Source organism: Syngnathoides biaculeatus, chromosome 13 (assembly GCF_019802595.1).
Source record: "Syngnathoides biaculeatus isolate LvHL_M chromosome 13, ASM1980259v1, whole genome shotgun sequence".
NCBI lineage: Eukaryota > Metazoa > Chordata > Actinopteri > Syngnathiformes > Syngnathidae > Syngnathoides > Syngnathoides biaculeatus.
The window spans coordinates 10,277,638-10,286,624 of NC_084652.1; the positions used below are offsets into that span (position 1 = coordinate 10,277,638).

Sequence of the window (8,987 nt, forward strand, 5' to 3'; positions counted from 1 at the left end):
ATTACCGGCATGCAAATAAAATTCTATACATATATATGAGTCGAAAAGCTTTTTCAAACAGTTCTGTCTGCGGAACAAAATGAAAAAAATATTAAATAAAGAAAGACTCCAGTTACCTCAATTCAACCCTTGTGAATTACCATGATCTGAATGACTTTAAATTAACACAGACAAAGAAAAAAACTATTATTTGAAAGCACACCAGGGTTTCTTTAGTTTATTTTTGATATTTTGTCAATATGTTGAAAATGACTTAGCGTATCATGCTATAATGATTGAAAAAAATAATACAGTGTTGACAGACTGTCACAAAAAAAAAAGGATTCAAACCTATTCTCTCATGTGAATGCTGACGTTTTTCTGCTGGGTGGGGGATCTGAAAAGTAAACAAAGAATCAATGAGTGAGTACATTGACATATTCAAGGCATGGAATATAGTTCAAAGAAAGCCTATTCATGACAGGGATTATTTTGTCAAGGCTACACATGTACTGGTTCCCAAATATCGGACTCCTTCGGTAGGTATGAGTTGTTTGGAAAAGTGGAACAGCAATAAAGGCTATTTGTTTGTTAAGTGGAAGGAATTAGGAACACCTCAAACTAGCACTAAGTGTTCGCAAAAACCTTCATGCATCTGAAGACAATTTTTTTTTGTAAAATCCTATCAATGCACATTAATTTTATTTGGCATTAAGGACTTTAAATGGTGGCAGATGTGTGCTGACTTCCTTTTCACATCAGTTTCAATGTGATGGGTTAACTTTGTTCACATCCCCGGTTAAGGTGTGCACAGTTGCGCAATCACATAATCATAGTTTATTTTTAGCTACCCTCTAATAAATAATTATAAAACAAAATTCAATTGAGTTGTAAAGGTTATAAGTCACATTCATGGTACAAAAACCTGGCATTTGAACAAGGGTGTGTAGACTTTTCATATCCGCTGCATTTACAATTGGATGTTTTAACAAAGATGAAGCTGTAAGAGGTTTTTCTTTCTCCAGCTATATTTAAATTGCTTGTTATAGACAAAGCTGCAGATGGCTAACATCAAGCAACTTTGAATTTTGCAACCCGCATTTCATTTCTGTCACGTTCTATCGGAGCAAATTGCAAGATTCAACTACAGGACGTTGTTCTCGGACGGTCCTCTTTCCCAAGATTTCCAGTCGGGTTTTATGCCATAAAGTGGGCATTGTTCAGAAGATGACGTTTTAGATAAGCGCCGCATCTGCGGCAGGAGGAAATCCACTCTCTGATTACTTGCCGCGGGGCGTTATTGTTACGAGGGACCGGCGAAAAGAGGCACTGTTTGTCGAATGTGTTTGATGTGATCAAATACATCAGCTGAAGGCTTGAGCTCAAACCGAGCGGCGTTTACATGACAAAAGGAGCCACGAGGTGAAGCCAGGTGAGCTGGCCTGAAAAAAAAGAGGAGAGAAGAGAACAGGGAGCAGAATTTATTTATGAACAATACCGCTTGAGGTCATGTGGGGAACGCTTTAACACTGCAGCAAAGGACAGCTGAAAACAGCTAATGGTTTACGGTCCCATGATGAAAAAGGGTAAGGGCAGATTCTTATCTACCTGGACTTCAGGTGATGTGCTTCCTACAGAGCATGCTGCGTGTGTGTGTGTGCGCGCGTGCGTTCGTGCGTGGCACACATGGAACGGTGTTTCTTACACTCATGCGGTCACTAGGGCAAATCAAGTCAGTACAAAGTAATACACTGTATAGTGACAACTGTGTTGCTGGGGGGGGGGGTGATATAAGGTAAATCTGTGATAAATATGTGCTCTTAAATGGCAAAGTGTCCTGGACATTGATATCATCGCACATTTAATAAATATAATTGACAAGATTAAACCAAGACTGAAAATAACATTTGTTCAAATGCTGCAGTCCTGATAACTTTTTTTTTTTTTTTTTGCAATTTAATGTAACTCTTTGTATATTCTATCAACAATGCTTACAATCTGAAAACAGATATATAATCTCTCCATTCATTACATCGTTGAAATAGGCTGATCTATTTTTTTCAACACTCAGAGATGATGAAGCAATATAAAAAGGGCCTCAATATTTATTTTCTATTTTCTCTTTGTTTACTGTTAAATTATCAAAACAGATATTATATGTTCTACCTTTACAATTGAAGTCAAGCATATGTCAGACGTTATACTTGTTTGTTTTAGAATAATTCTGCTCTGACAGTGTCAGTCAAAACATAGAAGATAAAATATTTGGCATAGATATATCCAAAATATTCATCATTATATTGTGAGTTGGCATAATGTTGGCACCGACTGTCAAAATGTGCCCAATGGATCATTTTACTGTATCTTAATGGCTGTGACTCATTGCAGTTTCCACACTTTATTTCATGGAATTAACGGCATCAAAAGTAACGCAGTTCCAAAAGACGGCTGCGTTGATGAATTCCTCCACACGAGGGCACACAATCACTCAGTGCTTTAAATGTCGTTCTGTGTTTCACAACCCAGGGACACATTTGACATTCACAACACAACACACTAATGTACAGTAGCAGTGGATAAGAATCACTTTTCAATAACACAACACTGTTGGTTTGTTTATTTGTAAAATGTAAAATGTATGAACAAATTGATCATACATGAGATTACATAAATATGCAAATTTGCAAAACAACAACAACAATAATACTGTCTAATCTTGTCTTTTTTCAACAACAAAAAAGTACATGATTGTTGAGCTTCTTCCAATAACGCAACTATAATGAATGATTCTATACATTTCACTATTATTTTTACCTTACAGCAAATTTAGACTGCATTTACCATGGTTCAAGTCACACAATTCAAAATTGCTCTCATGTAAGATAGTTCAGATTTGGCAACATGCGGGGAGAAAAAAATAATAATAATAATCAATGAGACCGCTTCCAAAAGTGGACAAAAAGCCGTTACATAAATGGCATGGACCAAGGTGAGTGGAGTGTAAACACATGGATGGGATATACTTCGTAATACAAGCTTGACGGCATCAAAATATACCGACTGGTTACGTATTACACAGCAGTTAACAATTAAAACAAAATCACCCGCTGTTCATGGAGTTAAAAGTAGGATGAGGTGTGCCGGTATTGTGAAAAACAGAACTAATGTAGTATATTGTGATGAGGAGGACGATTAGGACCAGTCTGCTCAAGTAGTGGTTCTCAAATGAGGGTATATATATACATACACAGTATATATACAGAAAATGACAACCCATGTGCATTTTCCAAGCCACTCATCCTCACAAGGGTTGTGGGAGTGCCGGAGCCTATTCTAGCTAACATTGGGCAAAAGGCTGACTACACCCTGAACTGGTCGCCAGGCAGTTGCAGGGCACATAACACCCTCACTGGGCAGGAATCAATCCCACGCTGCCCACACCAAAGTGAGGAGTGTGTACCACTACACCATCAGTGACCTAGTAAATGACTGAGGAGCCGGGTATCAAGTCAACAAACAATACTTGAATCCAAGTAATTATTTTTACCTTTGGACCAATCAAAAGTTGTGATATGATTGTGACGCACTGTATCGTCACATATCTGACATCCATGCATGAAAGAAGTAATTTTAGCATTTTTCTAAAATATTTATGACATTTTCAAAGAATATAGGCGACGTTTTCAGAACATATATATTTTTTAAATGCATTTAGAAAACGAGGTTCCTTCACTTTTAAACGTGAATATAACGTTACAATTATCTTGGTAAACTGACTTTATTGTCAGTAAGACCATGACTATTCATCTCATCAAAAAACATTGACTCTTGTAAAGATCGTGCATTTTTTTCAAATAGCAACGTTTGATTCTATTTTTTAATATTACAACTTTACAGCTCTAATATATATATATATCCAGTTTTTAAGCTTCATGGACTATCTTCTCAGCAAACTCTTCTATTCCTACGGCATTTGGGTGTACAAGTGGGATTCATGTTGAATTGGCATTAGGGTTATGAAGATGTCCTTGGAAAAATGTGCAAGAAATCCCAGCAACCGAAAATTTCGACAACCAATCTTGTGTTAAATGTGTCATCAATGGAAACACTTGATGGCGCTGTCCATTGTTGTGGTGCTGAATTGCAGAAGAACAAAAAAATGGCTGCAGGCATTCCAACATATCTTACATGGGTTTGAGGTCCATCATCTGTAAGCACATGACGCAGACTTGTGACAAATTGGGGATGACATTGAGAAATCAATTTCATGGCATCCATCAGCAGGATTTGAACGGCAGATAGTTTTGGTGTGCGTTCCGTGTCAAGGGTTGGTGCCCGAAGCTCCATCAACAAGTGGGTCGCAGTAATAATCACTGGCATCCAAAATCAGAAGCCTGTATTGTATATGGAGGTGTAAACGGTACAATGGCTGGAGTGCATTAGCCATGCACCTAAACTTTGATATGCCAGTGATTTTTTTCACGTACCACAAGAGGAAGCTCATGTACTATGAGTGGTACTAGTACCACAGTTTGACAATCCATGGTCGGAGAACAGACGAAGGTCGGTACACACAGGTTCAATCAGGAATACGAGAGTGCTGGAACGGGACATAAAGCTCAACGAACTGGCCCAGGACCAGTCGTCACCGGGTCCTATATATACAGGGGATGATCAGCCCGCATGAGGCGCAGGTGTGTGCCTCGCAATTCGCGCAGCCGCACGGGCACCCGCACAGCTCTTGCTGAAGCGGCAGGATCATGACACTTCTCTCGGTTTCTGATTACAGCAGGATGAGTAGTTTTTCTTCACAGAGGATAAAGAATATATGCCTGTTCGTATTGTTATAATATTCACCCATAGGTGTTTCTGCACTGTTTTCAGATATCTGTTGCTTAAAGGTTAAAAACATCACCACATCAATCCATCCATCCATTTTCTTTGCCACTTATCCTCACGAGGGTCGCGGGGAGTGCTGGAGCCTATTCCAGCTGTCAACGGGCAGGAGGCGGGGTACACCCTGAACTGGATGCCAGCCAATCGCAGGGCACATGGAGACAAACAACCGCACTCACAATCACACCGAGGGGCAATTTAGAGTGTCCAATTTATGTTGCATGTTTTTGGGATGTGGGAGGAAATCGGAGTGCCCAGAGAAAACCCACGCAGGCACGGGGAGAACATGCAAACTCCACACAGGCGGGTCCGGGATCAAACCCGGGACCTCAAAACTGTGAGGCCAACGCTTTCCAGCTGATCCACCGTGCCGCTCCGCCACATTCAGTAGATGCTAATTGTTAGCCAATGTGCTTATTTTGCTTTATATTGTATGTTAGCATTAGGCTAGAGGAAGCTTTGTGGTTGTTTTAAATACGTAACATTATTCATAACGTAACGTAAAAAAAAAGTAAAGTCAACCAATTGACAAACCGAATCATGAAAAACTTGTATGTCGGGTCACTCGTATCTCAAGGCAGCACTGTATTCTAAAACCCTGTGACAAACCCAATTTTCTCACAACAAGAGCTATTGTACCGATGCCTGGCTCCCCACGGTGGACTGACCCAGCGGGGGGTTCCAAGCCAATGACCCTGAGGGGACATGCGCCTTCCCAAGATGAGATAAATAACTTTGGGGCAGGGGGCCAAAATAAGTAGAGCTGTAAAGTAGCGGCACAAAGGAAGTGTAGATGATCTCCCAGGGGTTTTAAATCATCTCACGGTCTTAAGTTTGTTTTCCAAGTCATATAACCCACAAGAATATAACAACTCCGCAAACGACCTCCTCCGACATGGTTGTTAGAGGTCAGGTTCTTAATTGATGAAAGATTTCTTTTAAAAATGTGATTGTTGAGCCAATCATGTAAGCTAAAAACTTCAAGCAAAGCTCCCCATTGAGCAGGTCACTGCCAGTTAATCTCTTATTTGTTGTGCAGCAGGTGACATGAGGGCCACATTGATGTGAGTGATATAATCAACAAAGATTGGTAAGATGTCAAGAATGGAAATGAAAATGAATGATACCGCTTTGAAAGCTCCAGCGCTATGCCAGCTGCATGGATGTAAGAGTAATAACACCAGCATTACACATTCTTTGTCATACAGCCACGAGCCTTTGTTCTGATGTTATTGTTGTTTGAGATGTGCGTTCTCTGAAATGAATTCTGAACATTTGTTAATGCATGTGTTCATCTATATGCTTTACTATTGTAAAAATCAAACCGCTTGATTACTCTTTTTTGAAGAATTTTTAACTATCTCGCAAACTGCTGCTTGCTGCTCTGAATTGAGTTGAGTGTTTGGTCGCAAGTCAAAGCAAAAATTCAGCTGAACGACTTGAAAAAGTCACAGGTCCCATACTCAGATCTCAAGGCACCAGTGTATGTCCCTGAACAACAATAAAAATGTCTTTTGCCCATTGTTGCTGATGCGTATGAAACAATAAAGCAGTAGTGTTTGCGTTATTAGATCACAAGTCGCAAAGATGTCTCCTTTTGGATTAAAAGTCCGTGGAATCCAAGTAACACAGTAGGCATTTATCTGGTCTTAGTGTTGTTTTAAGAGGCGACACTAGTCTCGGGAGTCAAAAAAAGAGAAAAAAATCCACCTTCTTCAGGTTTTCAAAGGCACCCCTTCATTTGGTCATCCAGTCAGTGAGTAATACCACTTAAATGCCACCGTGACTAAAGTTTCAGAGAAAAGGAGGGGTGGCAAGCTACCACTGGGAGCCACAGGCAACAATGTCTGGGGCTGCCGGCTTCATTTCATAGGGGACTGGCGGGCTTAAAGTTAAAGATTACTTTGAAATCTGCATCCCCGCCATCAAACCCCTCTGCTGAAGCGACCCCCTCACTCCCACCGCCACCACCCCCCGGCTCACTCCGTCACTCCCCTCTCCCGAAAAAGAAAAAAGCTGTCGCCACAGTGCTGAGGATGAGTTGGGAGCCAATCCTCTTTGATGACAGAGAAGGATCTTTTTGTTCGTTAATCCCCACACAGGCAGTTTCCCCCCTCCCCTTCTCTTTCTGGAAGTCCAACTCAAGCGGCTTCATTATTCGACGCAAAGTTTACCTGTTGAGCTTTGACTGGAATGCAACAAGGTTGCCTTATTGGCAACGGGGGCTTTTTCATCTTTCGTACAATCTGCTGCTTTCACGTCACCGATAGGAAGCCGAGCAAGTCACGTGACACAGGTCAGATGTGTCAAAGGTGTTTCCCTCAGGAACAGCCGTTAGCCCTTCAGGAAGAAGAGGTCACCCACAAACAGACACTGACGGGAATACGTTTCCTGTCTGCCCGCGTGTCGCTCTTAAGATGTGGCCCGAGTGTGCGCATCTTTGCGTCATTATCAGATTGGACACACGCATTTCGCAGGGGGGGGGGGGGGATGAAAGCGTTGTTCCCGATTAGAACATCTGCCCCCGGTCAAAGACCATCTCAAAGGCATAGCCCCAAGGAGGACCTTTATTGCACACTCGCCTTGACTAGCTCTCTGTGTTCACTTGGCTTCTCGTCTGCATGCATCTGAGGGAAGATGGGACGCGAACGCTCCGAGGAGCAGCGAGGAAGGGCTCAATGTCCGCAGTCAGAAGGTCAAACACGGATTACCTGGCCTTTTCACTTGCAATGTGCCTGATAACAGATGCAGGAAAAAAAAATCCTGAACACATTTACTATCTACATCACTGATGATGTAGTGGTTTACTTGCCTGACATCTGTGCAAGCAATGTGGATTCCATCAATTTGCTTGTTGGCAGTCTGCCTTTCTCATGATGTTGGGTGGGAAAGGCCACACAACAAAAACATTTTGCACTTTGCCTCTTTCTAGTGTGCAGGTGTCAAAGCTCAAGGTTGGGGGACTATAAGTGAACCGCTACATCAATTTATGTGGCCCGTGAAAACAAACCATTTGCGTTAACTTCCATGATTCTTGCTTAAATCTGCACCAAAATTTCAAATTGTCATATGTATTGAATCCATATATCCATCCATTTTCTGAGGAGCTTAATAATAAATTAATAAATGTTGCGAGATTGAAATATTTTTGTCAAATAATCCTGTTTATTACAACTTGAATTATAGATGGACAACCTTGACTTCTTCTTTTAAAACTACTTCTCAAAATGTTTGCCTACCTGTATATCCATCCATCCATTTTCTTTGCCGCTTATCCTCACGAAAGTCACGGGGCGTGCTGGAGCCTATTCCAGCTGTCAACAGGCAGGAGGCGGGGTACACCCTGAACTGGTTTACCACCTGATCCATTGTGCCGGCTCAACCTGTATATACAACACAATATGATTTTTGGAATGTGATACGTTGAAACATTTATGTGGTTTTACAGTCATAACCGCCCTCTGAGAGAAACCATACCTATAATTTGCCCCGCGACAAAAATTAATTCGACACCCCAGTTTTAGTGTCTAAAAGGGTGAGTGCTGCAATACCAAATGCATTTTATTAGATGCGCAAACAGTCTAATATCCATCCATTCATCAATTTTCTCAGCCACTTATCCACACAAGGGTCGTGGGAGTGCAGAAGCCTATCCCAGCTGTTATTGGGCATGAGGCAGGGTACACCCTGAACTGGCTGCCAGCCAATCACAGACACAGTCTAATCATTCTTTTATATTTATTTAGCTAAGGCATATATTTTTACCTTACAAATGTTTAATGGCACACCACTGAAAACTCCACACAAGCGGGGCCAGGATGTGAACCCAAGTGTTCAGAACTGTGAGACAGACACTCTAATCAGTTATCCACCAACCAGGTGAAATCATTTCATCAAGCAATTATTTAGCACATTTTACAAAACTTCATTAAAATGTAACGGTTAACTCTGATAAGACAAATATATATGGACTTTTCATGATTTTAGGGTGGTCCGCAGCACTGTCTTCAAGATAGATGATGTAGATCTGGCCCTCCCCTCATCAGATCTCCATATTTGGAAGAGAAACAAGAATAATGTGGTGTCCCGCAAAAGGCTCCCAGGCCATCGTT

General features: G+C 41.3%; 1 long non-coding RNA gene across 1 annotated transcript in view; it reads right to left on the bottom strand.

Annotated features, from left to right (window-relative positions):
• Nucleotides 1-8,987, bottom strand: part of LOC133510828 (uncharacterized) — a 42,310-nt gene continuing 33,323 nt past the window's right edge. The window contains exons 2-3 of the long non-coding RNA XR_009797722.1: nt 8,115-8,258; nt 1-376 (exon numbers count right to left, since the gene is read on the bottom strand). This is a non-coding gene — a long non-coding RNA (uncharacterized LOC133510828). The remainder of the gene's footprint in view (nt 377-8,114; nt 8,259-8,987) is intronic.